General features: G+C 37.7%; 1 long non-coding RNA gene across 1 annotated transcript; it reads right to left on the bottom strand.

Annotated features, from left to right (window-relative positions):
- Positions 1–56: 56 nt before the first annotated feature.
- LOC122656777 lies at positions 57–10,744 on the bottom strand. Its single transcript, XR_006332161.1, has 3 exons — positions 10,652–10,744; positions 3,813–3,815; positions 57–68 (listed from the first exon to the last, which is right to left on the bottom strand). It is a non-coding gene; the product is annotated as an uncharacterized LOC122656777 (long non-coding RNA).
- Positions 10,745–17,612: the final 6,868 nt, after the last annotated feature.

Here is a 17,612-nt window from a genome sequence, read left to right as displayed (position 1 = left end):
TGAACAGAGTGCCAACAAAATCTGTACCCAAAACACCCTTTGAGTTGTGGTATGGGCACAAACCCAATCTACAACATATTAGGGTATGGGGCTGCATTGCACATGTACGTAAGCAGTAGACAAACAAGTTGGAATCTCGTACCGATAGATGCTATTTCTTGGATACCTTAAAAGTAATATTGGATATTACTTTTATGACCTTGTTGGATAGAAGGTTATAGTAAGTAAACACGCAACATTCCTGGAGGATGATATGATTTCTTGTAAATCTGATCCAGTAGTCATTAAAGAAGTAATTAATGACCAAGAATCTTCTGCACCTGTAGTACCTTCAGTCGACATACGCACTGAGGAACAACAACCTCAAGACCCTCAACGTAGTGGGAGGTCTATTAGGCCTCCAACTCGTTTGAATATTCTTACTGAAGTAGATCAAAAAATGGAAGAGTTCCACAAGGTGTCTGATGCTTCGAACACAGATCCCTATACTTACTCTGAGGCTCTAAAGGATGTTAATTCTGCAAAATGGTTGGAAGCAATACGCTCTGAAATGGACTCTATGAACTCCAACCACATCTGGACTCTTGAGGATCCACCTCAAGGCGTAAAGCCCATTGGATTCAAGTGGATCTTCAAGAGGAATAAAGGTGTAGATGGAAAAGTGGAACGTTTTAAAGCAAGATTGATGGCGAAGGAATACACACTCAGAAAGAGGGTATTGATTATGATGAAACCATCTCACCAGTGGCAATGATTAAATCCATTAGAATTCTATTATCGATCGCTGCACACTATGATTATGAGATATGGCAGATGGATGTACAGACCATTTTCCTTAACGGACATTTAGATGAGGTCATATACATGGATCCATCAGAAAGTTTTTCTTCTCCAGGAGAAGAAAATAAGGTATGCAGATTATTGAGGTTCATTTATGGACTAAAACAGGCTTCTAGGAGCTGGAACATCCGTTTTGATCAAACTGTCAAGGAGTTTGGGTTTGAACAAAACATTAATGAGCCATGCATTTACAAGAAAATCAATGGGAATGGCGTGTGTTTCCGTGTCCTCTATGTGGATGATATATTGCTCATTGGGAATGATGTGGGACTACTTTCATCTATAAAGATGTGGTTATCCAAGACATTCTCAATGAAAGATCTAGGTGAAGCCAGTTACATCCTAAGGATAAAGGTTGTGAGAGATTGCAAGAAGAGGATGTTAGGCTTATCATAGTCCACTTATATTGACAAAGTGCTGAATAGATTCAACATGCAGGATTCCAAGAGAGGAAATGTTCCTCAGAGGCATGGAATCGGTCTTTCTAAGTCATAGTGTCCTCAATCTGTTGAGGATATTGAGGATATGAAGAGAATCCCTTATGCTTCTGTTGTAGGGAGTCTCATGTATGCCATGTTGTGCACCAGGCCAGACATTTGTCATACAGTAGGGATTGTGAGCTGTTATCAATCCAATCCAGGGCAAGAGCATTTGACTCTTGTCAAAGGGATCCTTCAGTATCTAAGGAAGACCAAGGATTACTTCCTAGTTTAAGGTTGTGATTAGGTGTCAGTTATGGGTTATACAGACTTAGATTTCTAGACTGACAAAGATGACAAGAAGTCTACATTAGGGATGGTCTTTATGATGGGTGGTGGAGCCATAATTTGGAGGAGTGCCAAACAGAAGTCAATAGTCGACTCCACAACTGAAGCCAAATACCTGACAGCTAGTGAGGCAGCCAAAGAAGGTGTTTGGCTCAAGAAATTCTTACCGACCTAGGGGTGGAACCTGAGCTAGTCGAGCGTCCCATTGCATTATTATGCAATAACAAGGGAGCTAGGGCACAAGCAAAGGAATCTAGAGCTCATCAAAGTAACAGACATGTGAAATAGAACTATCACCTGATTCATGAGATAATATTTCTGATCCCTTGACAAAGGGTTTGTCACCTATTGTATTTAAGAAACATGTTAAGAACATGGGCATTATTTTTATGGGAGATTGGCTTTGATGTACAAACTTGATTATTTAAATTAAAGTATTTAATTTATTATGATTGGCATGATCATATTGAGCTCAGTTTGTCCATAGGTTTTGTTTACCTAAAATTTTTCACCACTAGGGACGAGATTGGACACCCTGTCTTATATGGTGGTCACACTTTGTGTTCTTAGGAATGTTGATTCCAAGGCGCAAGTGTGAGTGTACATATAGTGTGTACATTGAATTGGATCACTCGAGAGTTTTACATGTGGTGATACTATCAGTTTAAAAGAAAAATGAAATTTTCTTAAGTAGTTCACGATTAGTCCCTGGACCTGAGGGGTCCTTATTGATGCAGTCACGCACTATGCGTTTTAGTGTACCAAAGGTTGATGTCTCTCTAGCTATATATCAGTACGCTGGATTCATGGTGTTTGGCTGTAGTCGAAAGAGATGCCCAACAAGGAATCCACTGCCCATTCTTTTGGGAGAATATCGAAGAGAGAGATAGTCTATGATAGATTGGACGAAAACCCGGATCCGATGACATTTTCTTGTGGCTTGAAAATGTTTTTATAGTTATGTATATAAAACTATTTTCTATTTTCTAGAGCCTTTTTGAAAATGTTTTCTCTCTCCAATCAAGGTTATGAAATTTCTACCATAGCATCTCGGTTCATTGGGGATTTGACAGTATTTTATATATGCCCTATATTGAACCATGCGATATTGCTCAGTGGGGGACTAATGCATGTATTTACTACTTGCTTTGGGTATTGATTGTTATATCTGCTTGGCAGCTTTTATGTTGGTTAACCCTGTGTTTGGAATACAGTTCAGTTAAGACACATGGCATGCTAGGTGGAATCCCAATGGGATCCTACCCCTTTCCTTTAAGTCCAACTTATATGTACATCACTTGGATCATGAATTCTTTTCGTGATGGATCCTCATACGAGATAATATCTCATATTAGGATGGAGGAGATTGTTGGAAAAGGAATGAATTGGATTCCGATTCCCACTAGGAAAACCCAAGGGTAATTTGGTAATTACCCCATCACTTAGTAATAGGGTTTTGTATTATATATAGATATAGTGTGAAAACCCTGGTACGGTCTCTCAAAATAATATTGAGGTTTTTCATCTTCTCCAATTTCCTTCTCTACTAGTCTGTGATTAGGGTTTTGGCAAAAACCAATTGATTGTGGAGGAGCTTGCATTTAAGGAAACGCAAAGTTGTACATGTGCGTGGGACTCGTTGCGAAAGGGCTAAGATCGCATGGAGGCTTTGCACTTGTGAAACTTAAGTAACGATCGATACCCTATGTTTTGTTATGAGTTTTGAATGGTTTCTCCCATCGGTTGCAACGATTCGAATTCGCTTCCGTCGAATCGTACCCGCGATTCTTACAGAGAAACTTCTGATGAACGAATTGTGTTCTTGTGCCTAGTCCTTGCATATACTGGAGCAGCTTTAGCATTTGTGGTAGTTGTTCTTTGGGAAAATGGTACTTTCATGCAATTGAGACATCGGAGCCAATTCAAATCAAAGATTTAAAGATCGACACTTTGAGGTTGGATCATTCAGGGTCCATAACAATCCAATACGAATCAGATCGGACAATCTGATCATGGTTCCGGCTATATCAATGATCTCCTAAAACCTTGGATCTAAGGGTGTAATCAGTTTGGTTTCAATTCAGTTTGAGATGTAATGAACATAAACCGAAATCAAACTACTTATTAATTGGTTTCAATTTTTCAATCCAAAACCGATTGTTAACCTAATTGTCTTAATTGATTTCTAATCGGTTTCCTCTTTACAACCTCTTTCCAAAGGATTTTAAGAATGTGTAGAAGTCCATCAAATTTGACAAAAACAAAACAGTAAAAATAGTGAGAGAGGGTAAAACTCTTCGTCTCTCTCAGTCTCAGTCACTCCCCCTTATTCTCTGTCTCCCTATCTTAATCTTCTTTCTTAATAAGTAATTTATAATATTAAATTGATTTACTGATTTAACGATGTTTGCAACTAATGGTTTTTTGATTAAAATTGAAATGAAACTATTATTAGACTTTAAAACCAAAATCGAACCAATTATTAATGGTTTGGTTTAGTTTGAAACGGTTAGTTTTGGTTTAATTTATGGGCTCAGGTTCAGAATTGACACCTTTACATGGATCGGTAAATAATGAGAGTATTTGGATGGGAAGCCATGGGCATAAACAGTCAAAATAATCATTGTCCATGCAAGCAATCCATTTTAAGTACAACAATTATATTCTGGCAAGAAGCGTTGGATTCTTAGTCTTGCTTAAAATTTTTGAACCATTAAAAATACAAGGCATGATATGCAATAAAAAATAGGTCATACAATTGAATTATATCCCCAAACTTGACTCTGACCAGTACATGTTTGGTGTCCTCATATCATTCAATAGTTTTCGTTTATCCAATTAGCATTTGCCATGTGACAACTATTAGGCATTTGGAATAGTTGTATGTTGTCATTGTTGGGAACAATGTGTTGGTTGAGGTGTTCAATGTGTTTTTCCAGTGTTTGGGCTCATTTCACAGGTGTTTGGGTTCATTTCATTGTGTTTTAAATGTTAGGGGCATTCTGGTAATTTCCTAAGTTCTAATGTGGCACAGTATGTATCTAATGTGTAAAAAAGGTTACAACTTGTTTTTGATGTGTTGAAGATGTGTCGGACATGATACAATATGTTATAGCATGTCTTGGTAGTGTTTTATAAGCTCAAGGGCATTTCCATAATTTTTGCACAGATTCTAGTACAATTGGTGATGTGTATTGATGGTGTTTGATGTGTTATGATGTATATGGCATGTGGTTTGATGACAGAACATTGTGAACTGTGAGGATCCACCACGGGATAGGGGGTTTGTTCCCTCGGAATGTGGCTCATATTAAGTTTCCTCCCAAAGATGGTGCTCCTTTCAAGGATCAAAAAGAAGAGTTGCATAGTTATTGGAAGGTTTGGGTTAATGAAATATATAAAATGGAGTACCCACCTAGGATTAGGGCCTAGGACCCAATTGGTGTAGCCCTATTCACTACAAGAAAAAACATCAATGATTGCATTTAGCACGAGAGATATGGCGGCGTTGTTTAAAAATGTCGTCATAGAGGCATATTCAACGGCATTTATTTTGAAAAGTCGTCATATATAGGCTAATTGACGGCGTTATAAATAAATGCCTTTTTATCTCACACTACAACGACGTTTAGAGCATAACGCCATTAAACAATTCTAATCTGCGGCCTTTCTTACAAAACGCTGTTGTTGGTGTGCAAATTCAACAGCACTCTTAGTAAAATGTCGTAACAAGTTTATTTACAATGGCATTTGCTAGAAAACGTCGGAATATATCCATTTTTATATTCGGCTGCCACGGCGTTTACGACGGTGGTGAAGGATGAGTGCAATATAACGACATTTATTGTGAAACGCCGCATAATATTTCCATTCCCACCAAAATCCAAACTCTTCCCGCTCTTTCCTCTGCGCTCATGGTCGATACTCTCTCAAATCTCTCTCATTCTTCTCACTCCCGCTAACCGTCCCTTTATTATCAACTCTCAAATCTCTCACACTCTCTCAAATTTCTTTCAATGTTTCTCCCATTGCAACCTCTGCGGAGGATTTAGGGCTTCAGAAGAAGCTTGGCACTCTCCCACTGCAACATCTGTAGAGGATTTGGGGCTTCAGAAGAAGCTTGGCACTCTTTCGCTGCAACATCTGTGGAGGATTTGGGGGTTCAGAAGAAGCTTGTGCTAGAGAAGCTTGGCATTCTCCCGCTGCAACATCTGTGGAGGATTTGGGGCTTCAGAAGGTATGTTTGAGTCTCTGTCTCTCTCTCTTCGGATACACGACCCACCCTCGCCCATTGGAACCTCTAAGAAAGACCAAATCTAACTTGGATTTGGGCGTGAAAGAATTAATGCTGATCAGTTCTCTGCAACTTCTGTTTGAATTTTGTTTTTTTTTTCTATTTTTAATTATTTTGGATTACTATAACCACGTATAATAAGATTTCAAACTTGGAAGACCCCTCAGTGTTTCTCTTATTTAAATAATAGCATGCGTTGCGTAGGCTAAGCACTAGAATTGGACGGCATTGGTGTAGAAGATTTCCCTTCTGTCGAATTGAGATTTCTTTGGTACTAGAGTAGTTGGGAAATTTCTTCTTCTTTAGTTTATATAATAATTAATCCAAGGCTCCATGGAATATTGTCGAACTGACTGTTTTGGCTTCAAGTGCTTAACTTGTCTTTTATTGAGTAGCAAAGGAGAAAAAGGTTGCCTTCTTACGGGATTTAGCTTTTTGAATGAAGGGATTTCAGGATTGACTACACACCTGCCTCTCTTCTACTATGCTTTAAATTCATTTTATTATTTTGTGTTGCATACAAGTGTGGAGGAGGAGGACAACAGAGATAAAGATCATGAGAGAAACACTATGGTGTCCTTTTCATAAACCTCACAAGAGGAAAGAGGAACAGATCAAGGTCAATAGAAAATTAAAGGAATAGAGTTGAGGAATTAGGAGGACTTTATTTTGGGGCATGGAAGGGTTCTATGGGCCTTGGGATGGATGTTTATTTGTTGTTTGTTGCATTAGGCCTTACCTAGAAGCATATAAAGTGGGCTGAAATAGTACATGAGATTAGTGTCTTAAGTATTTGAGTTAGATGAGGATACTTTTAGCTTAGATAGTATTCTGTTTTGAGTCTACAAGTCATGTTTGTTTGTGGAAGTGATAAGGAGTCATTTAATGAGTCTAATTACGAGTTTCAAAAGGTTATATAAATGTATATCTACGGATCCACCATTAGTTCGACATGATTTGATCATAGAATTTGAAGTTTTTTTGATACGGGATTGGTATTCCAGAAGGTCAATTGCTTTTCTTCTCCTATCTGAGTTCTACTGCAAATCAGGTGTTCTCTCTTCAATCCTTCTTCTCCTAATTTTTATTGTTACTTTTTCTAAACTGCATACTCCTGTTCTAGATCAATTTACGGCTTGCTTTCTATCTCTATATCTCTCTAGTTACTGCACTCTTTTTAGCTATAAATTGAGACACAAGTTCCACTTATCTTCCTCTTTGAAATTCTATTAATATTTCTAAAGAAGTCTATTCAATTCCTTTACTTCTAGTTCTGCTACTTATATCCCTAGTAGCTCTAGGACTTCCCTTTAAAGTAAATGCTCTTCCCTATAATGTAGGAATCCATGGTAAAAATGTAGTCATTTGCAATCTTGTTTAGGCGTTGTTAGTCGTAGATTATGGTGGGCGGAAAGATTTGATCTATATTCTCTCTCTCTCTCTCTCTCTCTTTCTCTCTCTCTATTCTATATGCATTTATTCTCCATTGTCTACTAATGATACAGAATGTCATTCCTTAAATTTATATATGCAAGGTATAATTCCTATTAAGATACTTTTTTTAAATAAACTCCATATAGAAATGAGACGGGACGAGATTTGCTAACCAATGGAGAGGAATCAACCGGATATAGTGATGGTAACACAATCTTAGGCTTCTTCAATAAACAACATATTATTGCGTTATTTCATGGCTTTCAAGCCTGAAAATCCAAACCCAGATGTACCTGATGGATGCTAAAATTTCCTACAAGGATAACATGCTAACCTAAGGTAGGCACAATCACTCTCAAGGACTGTCTAGTTAGGGGGGGGGGGGGGCAGCGGCATACATGATGCACGTACATTCGCGGGACAACAATAACAGTGAGCAATGAACAATAGAAATCATAGGTTGCATGTATTCAACTAAACAATGTTCAATTGGATGCTATAGAGGTTAGAAATCAGGCAAACTAGGAGCAGATTGTTAATAGAGTAAGACAATCTGCTAGAGGTATGTTAATTAAATATGTGTTAAACTAGTGTCCAACCTATTGGATATCTTGCTTTTTGTTACCTCAATGTGTAGGATCCTTGATTCTATCAATTCTGCTTTTCAAAAAATGTTGTGACTACTGTCTCTTATTTCATCCCCCCCCCCCCCCCAAAAAAAATGGTATCCTATCTCTTTGTCTGCCATGTGTAAGCCAAAATTCTAAGGTTGGGTTATTGCTTTTTTATGTTTTCTATACATAACTAGCCTCTTCTCCTTAATTTGCCATATCGCCTTCTAAAAAAGCCCTTCTATTTTATGTACATCTATTTGAAAAGCTAGATACTTCCACAATCAGTCTTTATTTAATGAGGCAACTCTTAGGAAAAAAGGATCTCCAATATAGAATAGACGAACAATATCGCAAAAGTTTTCGAGTTGAAGGTAGGAAGGGATATTTCAATATGGGAGAATCGTTGGATACCATCTCTGAACAATATTATGGTTCCTACTTCTATTCATCCATACCCTTTATATTCTAAGGTTAGCGATTTAATTGTAGATGGATGTTGGAATGTTTAAATTTCTTCTATTTTTTAATCTTATGTATCTGAGGCTATATTACGCATTCTTTTTTTTTTGGTAAACATATTACGCATTCTTTTAAGAGCTTATTATATTTTAGATGATTATGTTTGCCCTCTTACTAGATCAGAAAAATTTTCTACTAAAGTGGGTGTCAAAGTGTTGTTTATTAATCACATTTCTGGTTCTTTGAGTTTGGATTTCTCTTATATGTGGCGATTTATTTGGGGTTTGCAAATTCATTCTCATTTTGTCACTTTTCTTTGAAAATTTGTAGTTGGTGCAATTCCCACTATAAGTATGTTACCACAGCAATTGTGGATTGATTGTTTTATATTCATTTTGCCATAGAGAAACTGATATTGACCCCAAATACTAGCGAGGTAGGTTGGGGTCTGTATTATGGGGGAGGGTGTACACTAAGTCAAATTCTAGCATGCATGAACTTTCAAGAATCCTAAAAATTGTAAGACTAATTAAGCATAGCAAGAATTTCAGCCAAAATTCATGTCAAGACAGCAACACTGCCAACACAGAAAAATTATAGCATAAAATAGGTGAAAGGGAATTAAAGAACAGGGTAGTAAAAAAAATACCACTTAGATTTTAGGGGCTACAGTTAGTGAACAGCTTCCATAAAGTTGTAGTTCTGTCCATTACCTTCACTGTAAAGCAGAAAATTAAAAGAACAAGAAAGCAGCAACAATGAGGGGGGGTGGAGAAAAAGAAGACAGTTCCAAATGGGGCATTAAAACAAGGAATAACAAAGGGGAACAGTGGGGGAATGGGGTCACGACATTAGGAGAGATAGGCCGTGAATCAAAGATCTGACAGTGACAACATCAAGCTTAAACACTATGGACTTGATTGCTCTAATTAACTAGAATTCAATTGCAATATTGCATCCTGACTAGATGGTTTATGGAAAAGAGGTCTTGTTCCATTGCAGGTTTAGGAGATGGATGAGCACCAGGAGATGGATGGGCACCAAGAGATGGATGAGCACCAGGGGTCCGGGGGCTCTAGTTCATCATCATCATCTAGAAGTTTGACCTTCAATTTCTAGTTTGAATACATAATAATTACGCTAATTACATTAAATAAACACCATTTTGGTCACTAATAACATTGCATTTTTTAATTGTAGAGCGTAAGAGAGGTTTTACAAGAGCCATTCGAGTCCTTAATAGGCCAAGTACTGATAAGAAAGATCTTCAGTTAAATAATTTTGACCAAGTGGTTGGCAGTAACGCATCTGAAGTGGCCACATTCACTGGTATTCTTGCCAGGATCCCAACATCTCTACCATTAAACTATAATGATTGGAGATTGGTTCCACGATATCACAAAGAAGATGCATGGAATAGGATTAAGGTATGGTGACATTACATCTTATAATCAATATATAAAGGACCTAATAATGCATAGGTATGTAGTGATTGTTGATTAGTTTAGACTCATACTAATTCATTTTGTTTAATAAGAAAAATATAATGTAGCAGACAAGGCCCAGCGTATTGTGATGATGAAATTGGGTCACTCATGGCGGGATTTCAAAGCAGAACTGCACAAAGTCACAGAGGAAAAATATCCTAATCTATTTGATGCCCCTCGTCCTACTGATCCCATAGACATTCCAGCTACCCAATGGGAATACCTCATTGGGATGTGGACATCTGAGGCCTGGCAGGTAATATGATTTTTTTAATCAATGTATTGATCTAATTTCCTTTTGTTTTATAATTTATGAATCATATTTTAATGATGGATTTGATGTATGATAGAATAAATCTACAAAAAATAAAGAGAGCAGATCGAAACTAAGTTATGTCTCAGACAGCTGGTAGGATGTCCTTTGCACAAGTGGAACATAATTTAGTAAGTTTCTTATGCACATTTCACACATAGCTAGTTGGTAAATATCATAAATTGTTGTGAAGTTATTTGATCTAACTCGCATATCTATTTGTTCAGATTGCTGAAAACCCTGATGGTGAGCCACCTTCTAGAGTACAGATATTTAAGTAAACCCACACAAGGAGAGATGGCACCATCATAGATCAGGCTGCGAGAGATATCATATTAAGTATTTATGAAAAAAAATGCTTATATATGGTGATTACTATGGCGTATGGTGTTGATGAAATTGGATCATTCATGGTGTTCGATTGTATTAGGTTTGTGTAATACTGCTGTTCTACTTACTATGGTGTTTGATTGTGGTGGGAGAGATGATGTCTGTGGCCTCTGGGACTGGTGGTAGTTGGTTCAGTGATGGTTGGATTTTATTTTATTTTTTTGATGAAACAACAATAAAGTGAAGTGTAATCACACAAACCACACATCAATCCCAAAAGGTTAACCGACTTTTGGAACCGTGGAATAAAGTGATGGTTGGGTTTAATATGGACGAAACCTTCTTACCATAAGTATGTATAACTAATGGCAGGAGCTGCTGATTTTGTTCACCAATATGTATGTACTACTGATGGCAGGAGCCACCAAATTGAATCTTACCCTTTCTAACATCCAACCTCAAAGGATGGAGAAACAACCATTGTATTGTTAACTTGTATGTTCTATAAGTTTCTTATTATTCTCACTTGTTTACTTTATTCTTCAGTTCTTCTTTTGTTTTTGTTTGCTGTCTTTGCCCTTGCTAGAAATTCTTAGCCTTCTAAATGCAACAAGAAGCCTATTTGAGTTCTTTTTTGTATAAGGAATAGCTTGAATAAAAGTTGCACATTATATTGGATCAAAAGCATCTTGAAATACTGCATTGAAATAGGATTAGATTGTATCAATATGGTATAAGCATTTGCATGTTAGAATGTATGCTATTTTTTATTCCACCGTTAATATGTTTTACATTGGTTTTCAGAACAATCTTGATGAGAAATTGGAGGAACTACCCCCAGAAATGAGAGAAAATAGAGATGTCCAAAATGAGCAATTCGAGAATTTGTTTGGCTCTGATTCACATGGTCGAGTGCACAGTGCGGGCCTGGGTGTAAGGCCAACTGATTTTGGCACCACAAAAAGAAAAATTGAGAAAAGAAGATCACAAGAAGAATCACAAAGAGAAGTTAGAGAATTGAAGGAACAAGTTGCCAATTTGACAGAAAAGTTGGCAGAAAATTTGACAGAAATGGATGCAATGAAGCGCCAACTAGATATTATCACCCAAATGTTGATGGCCAATAGAGGTAGTTCACAGAGTTCAGTTAACTTATGTAAGTTAGAAAATTGTAAAATTTTGTTGGTTTCTTTATCGGTCTTAAGTACTATATATACTAATTTTCTCACCTATTCATTTGAACAGCTGATAATTGAGGGCCATTTCATAAGCTAGCCTATATTTTGACATCAATGCATGCGGGTAAACCTTTTTCTCTGACCTATCAAGTAGAGTTTGGAATTTACAATTAACCATGAGTTTAGTCTATCTCAGTTATTCATTTTTAGTGATTGTTTGGTTGTTATTCTTAGCCTTGAAGGAGCTATTAGTGCTATTGATTAAGCAACCAAAGCCATTGTTGAAGATTTACTATCTTAATGGCTTGTTATTTGATACTGAAATCAATCTATAATCTGGTTTGTCTGAACCTTCTATCGATTCTTAGATTTGAGAATTCCTTATTCAAGTAGTAATCTTTAGATCCTAAGAATCTGACTATTGGATTAAGCCTGATTTCTGATATTATATTGTCCCATCCAATTTGAGCCTTTGACAAGAATTTTGCCTGAATCTGATCCCTTGATTCTTTGTTGTTAAAATTCTTTGAAAATCTGGTTTTATTACTTATGTGTGATCATGTCACAAGCATATCTCCCACTGAATCTCACAGGTTTGAGAATAGCACTGCATTTGAAGGGATTTTGATCTCGCTAATTTTGTCAATGATAAGATTATATGCTGTAAGGCCACCTCATCAAAATGTTAAGTTGGTGTCTTAGTAGTTGTTTTCTATTTATTTTCTTATTTATTATTTTCTCTTAACTTGAGCTAGAATAGGCTTGATGTTAGCAATCCAACTTATCTCCATCTTATCTCTATCTCTAGAGTTAGTCTTTTAGTAAAATATGCTGTTGTTTTTTATTAGGGACTGGTTTTCACATATGGTCGTGTATGAAATGTGATCAATACCTCAACCGTCGGATAGACACACAAGAATTGAGTATTCCTATCCAAGGGCTAAAATGTTGACCATGTTCATCATGACCATGTATGAAACCTTTCAGCCATTTATTATTTTCTTTGGATAAGGCTATCTATCATTTTGGATAATCTCTCTCTCTTATTTGGAAGATGGAAGTACATGGAGTATTGCCTCTCGTTTAGGCAATCTTCCAAGATTGATTTCGTATAGACCATGCATATTTTACTGATCTATTTGGCCTGAGATTGATCACATAATTCAATTTCCTGTAGGCCAATTTGAACTGTTTTCTGTTCATCCATATGATTCCTATTTTGGTGGGGTTTGATCTGTCCTAGTCCCACTAGGACTTGAGCAGTAGTGATGTCAAATGATTGTATGCTATATTTGTTACTTACCATGAGATTAATGATTATGATTTTACTTGTTTTGTCTCTTGCAGTGTTTATTGCAGTTTTCATTCTTGGGATAGCAGTCGGACTTGAAGTAATGAGATGTAGAAAACTTCATATGCAGAAATTGACAACATGCAGTTGAATTGGTGTGGTCCCAAGTGGGTGGTGGTGTTGATGAAATTTTTTTAGGCTTATCTTTTCTCTTGTCCAAGTCAAGGCTGAAATTGATGTTGAACATATTTAGTGGATGTAGCACCTTGAACTTCCTTTTAGTACTTTTGTTATTGTTCGTTATTTTACGTTTAGTGCTTGTAGCTAGTACTTTGAACTTCCTTTTAGTGCTTTTGATACTGTTCTTTATTTCATATTTAATGGATGTACTACGTACTTTGAACTTCCTTTAAGTACTTTTGATACGTACATTTCATATTTAGTAGATGTTGGGCATTATTTAAAGTACTGTTTTAAGTGGATGGATGTATATTATATATGAAACAGGTGACTGGATTAATGTGGATGGAAGTAGTATATGAAACTGATTTAAAAAAAAAAAAAAAAAAACTAATGTTAGCGGCGTTTACCTACAAATGCCGCCAAATAACTAAAACAGATTTATATCCCGGCGTTTATAGATAAATGCCACGAAACGGTAGAATTCCAAACAATATACCGGCATTAATTAAACGCCGCTGTAGTATATTTACCTGCGGCATTTATGTATAATTGTCGTTAATAAACAAGCACTTTTATACTATAACGACATTATGATAAACGCCGTTGTAAATTACCATATTATGGCGTTTCTTTGGAAACGTCGTGAAAAATATATATACACGGGCATAAGCTATGAACGCCGCTGTATATTTGCGGCATTACATATCATGGCATTTTAGCGGCGTTTATTATAAACACCGAGAAATGAAACAGCAACACATTTTTATCCTTTAGCGGCGTTTAAGAAACGCTGGCACAGATCATTTTTCTTATAGTGATTACATGATTTCATATGGTCTGGTCAGAGATTCTGGGTAAGTTGTCAAGCTACGAGAATGGGAAGGTGTTAGGTACCCACCTCACCCGGTTAAATTGGTCTTTTTATTAGATGCTTGATTTCAAGTATTCTCCCATAACATCATGCCCTATACCAACATGCATGGCTAAATCATGATGCATTAACTATTCAAAAGAAGATAAAATATGTTATTCTAAATACTATGTACACTAAACAAAACTGCTTGAGAATCTATGTTGTGTCAAAATAGAAGAGTAAGAATGTATATCTGTATGATAAACCGATGAGATCACGAAGAATGCAATATAGAGAATGTACCCCGGCTCAGGTGGAGACAAATGACTGATTTATCCTTCGTCAGACAGAGTAACGGCTTGCAACGGTTAGGTTTTGATGCTTAGACTTTGGATAGAGTAACGGCGTCACGAGAGATTTGAAGCCAAATGCTTGATCATTGAAAAGAATAACAGCGTCGCAAAAGATTTGGAAGCCAAATGCTCGATCTTCAAACTGAACAACCGCGCTATATAGAACTCATGGGCTTTATAGAAGCAAAGTATGGGAATGGGTTGGGTAGTCGGATCCGGGCGATCCAGGCTACGGACAAAGTAACGGGGGCTAAGGATTTTGATGCTTAGGATGGGCGGACCCTAGGATAAGTGAAATAGGGCTTCGGACACTAAAACAGGCAAAACTGGACTCTGGGGGCACACTTCCCAAGAAAAATCCATCTACAAATGAGGGAGAGAACCCCTATTTATAGTGGTCCAAGGTCGCTTGCGGTGCCACAAAAGCCTTTTGTGGCACTGCAGTAGAATTTGGACTATTGAGGAGTCGTGGTTTGCAGTGCCTCAATAATCTAAATCACTAGTTCACGATGCCATGCTCTCTCCGGCATCGCACAAGGTAATCCCTCTCATCCGCAGAGCCACAGAAGCCTGACTTTGGCCCCACAACTGGGATTTCATGGGTGGGGTAATTTTGGTTCTTTGGAGGGTTTTTGAGGTCTCGGGGAGGCTTCAAGAGACATGGCAATCATCTGTGTCATGTTTTCGTCATTGCCGGTGTGACAAAATTCACTGTCTACAATTTGCCCCTCTTTGGCCGAGGCTTGTGCCAACAGTCGAAGGGCGAAGACAAAAGATCACCTGATTTTGTCACCAAAAGCATGTACTACCGTCACTTTGTTCACAGGTAACGAAGTTGAATGATAAAACTACTCTTCGGTAAATTGATTGATAAATCTTCATTGAAAACTAATAATAGAATCATGTTCGGTGAAAACCGATAGCAAAACCAAATCCAGTGAAAACCTGTCATTTAACCATTATTAGTAATGTGAGGGTGAGCAAAACCACTTCAACCATATCTAATCATGTGAGGGTAACGTGGTACTACTCAACTGTATTCAATCATGTGAAAGTAATGTGGTAGCACTCAAATATATTCAATCATGTGAAGGTAATACGGTACCACTCGACTATGTTCAATCATGTAAGGGTAATATGGTACCACTTGACCGTGTTCAATTATGTGAGGGTAATGTGGCACCACTCGACCGTCTTCAATAATTTGAGGGTAATACAGTACCACTCGACCATGTTCAATCATGTGAGGGTAATATGGTACCACTCGATTGTGTTCAATCATGTGAGGGTAATGCAGTACCACTCGACCGTGTTCAAAAATGTGAGGGTAATGCGGTACCAATCGACCATGTTCAATCACGTGAGGGTAATGCGGTACCACTCGACCATGTTCAATCATGTGAGGGTGATTCGGTACCACTCGACTGTGTGCAATCATGTGAGGGTAATGCGATACACTCGACCGTGTTCAATCATATGAGGGTAATATGGTACCACTTGACCGTGTTTAATCATGTGAGGGTTGTGAGGTTAATGCGGTACCACTCAACCATGTTCTATCATGTGAGGGTAAGGCAGCACCCTCGATCGTGTTCAATTATGTGAGGGTAATGCAGCATCACTCGACCGTATTCAATCTTTTGAGGGTAATACAGTACCACTCAGCCAGAAGTGAGGTATTCGGAGCTTTTCAGGGGTATTAGGGTAAAATTACCCTGGGCCATTCGTAGCACCATGAAAACTCAGGCTCGTTCTACAGCGTCACAATTGTAATACTGCACTCGCTCGAGCACCATTGTGTGGCACTGCAAAGGGTCTCCCCTCTATAAAATAGAGGGGACCCCCTCATTTTTTATTCTGACTTTTTGGTGCTAGGGCTCTTCTAAAAAATTTTTCTCAGTGACATTCATGTTGCATGGTATCCAGGGACGACCTTAAAGGATACTGGTCTAAACAAGTGCTGATGTGTCTAGGGACAGCACAACAATGTTGTAAGTGCCTTTACCTCTTTCATTTTTTTAAAATGATAGGCATACCTTAGGCACACACAAATAGGATCACTAGTGTGAAAACTAGTGCAAATTTATTTGATACTCCTCTAGGTACTTAGTGGTACATTAGTCCACTCACTTTTAATCCTTCTCATTTCTTGTGTAGGACCTTTATTGTTCCCACTACAAGAAGTACTGCCACACTGATTATGTACGCGAGTGGAACATGAGGCTATGCCCTAACGTGAGGGCAAGGGTCGATCAGACTGGTCTTGGGTACACAACCCAACTGATCGCACCGGAGATGTACACTCCGGTAGTGCGTGCTCTCACCGAGCGCTGGTTGCCCAGCACGCACACCTTCCATGTTCCGGCGGGGGAGGTGACCATCACCCTGCCAAGCTTCTATATGATTATGGGACTGACTTTTGGCGGGGAGCCTGTACGCCTTACTTGGGAGGACCGCTTGAGACCTCTTGCAGCTGACATTCTAGGAGTCATTCTCACAGAGCATGTTGTCAGGCTTACAGCTTTGCGGAGGACCTGGAAGACTCGAGTGGTGACCGATGACTCTCCAAATAAAGGAACAAAAATAAAGAAGAACTAAAGAAGAAGAAATAAAGAAGAAATAAAGAAGAAATAAAGAAGAAATGAAGAAGAAGAAATAAAGAGAAAAACAGAGAGGGAGAAAATTTTCACACAAACAAGAGAGAGCTCCATTGATTCTTTCATTTTTTTCAGAAGGTAATCCATTATCCCATTTTCATTCTCTATTTTAGAGTCATTTGAATATAGGAGATTGGAGTTTTAAGGTTGTCTTACTAGAGTGTACTGTTTTGGACAGATATTGTCTGCTGTTAGAAAAAGAATTGTAGTTCTTAATAGGTGAAGATTTTGGTCCCCAATTTCGGTGGGATTATGGATAACATACTGTTGCAAGTTTGGGATCCATCCAATTTCTTTTGATATCCCATATGAATGAAAACTTGGGACTAGTCTGCGGTCATGGTAAAATTTGAACCTGAAATTGGGAATGATGAAAGCTCATTTAATACTTGGTTTTCAGACTTGAAATTTGGTGTGAATCATTATTTTTTTGTCTAGTTTCATATTAAAAAAATTTGGAGTAAATTAGGTTCGGGATATGGTAGTTCTATATCTTTTAATTCTGTTGCGCAGATTCTAGCTGAATTTGAGTACTAAGATTGAAACACATAATTTAAAT

The sequence above is a fragment of the Telopea speciosissima genome, chromosome 3, assembly GCF_018873765.1.
Source record: "Telopea speciosissima isolate NSW1024214 ecotype Mountain lineage chromosome 3, Tspe_v1, whole genome shotgun sequence".
Taxonomy (NCBI): domain Eukaryota; kingdom Viridiplantae; phylum Streptophyta; class Magnoliopsida; order Proteales; family Proteaceae; genus Telopea; species Telopea speciosissima.
Note: the sequence above shows the minus strand (reverse complement) of the source record. Positions and strands in the feature narration are given on the sequence as shown.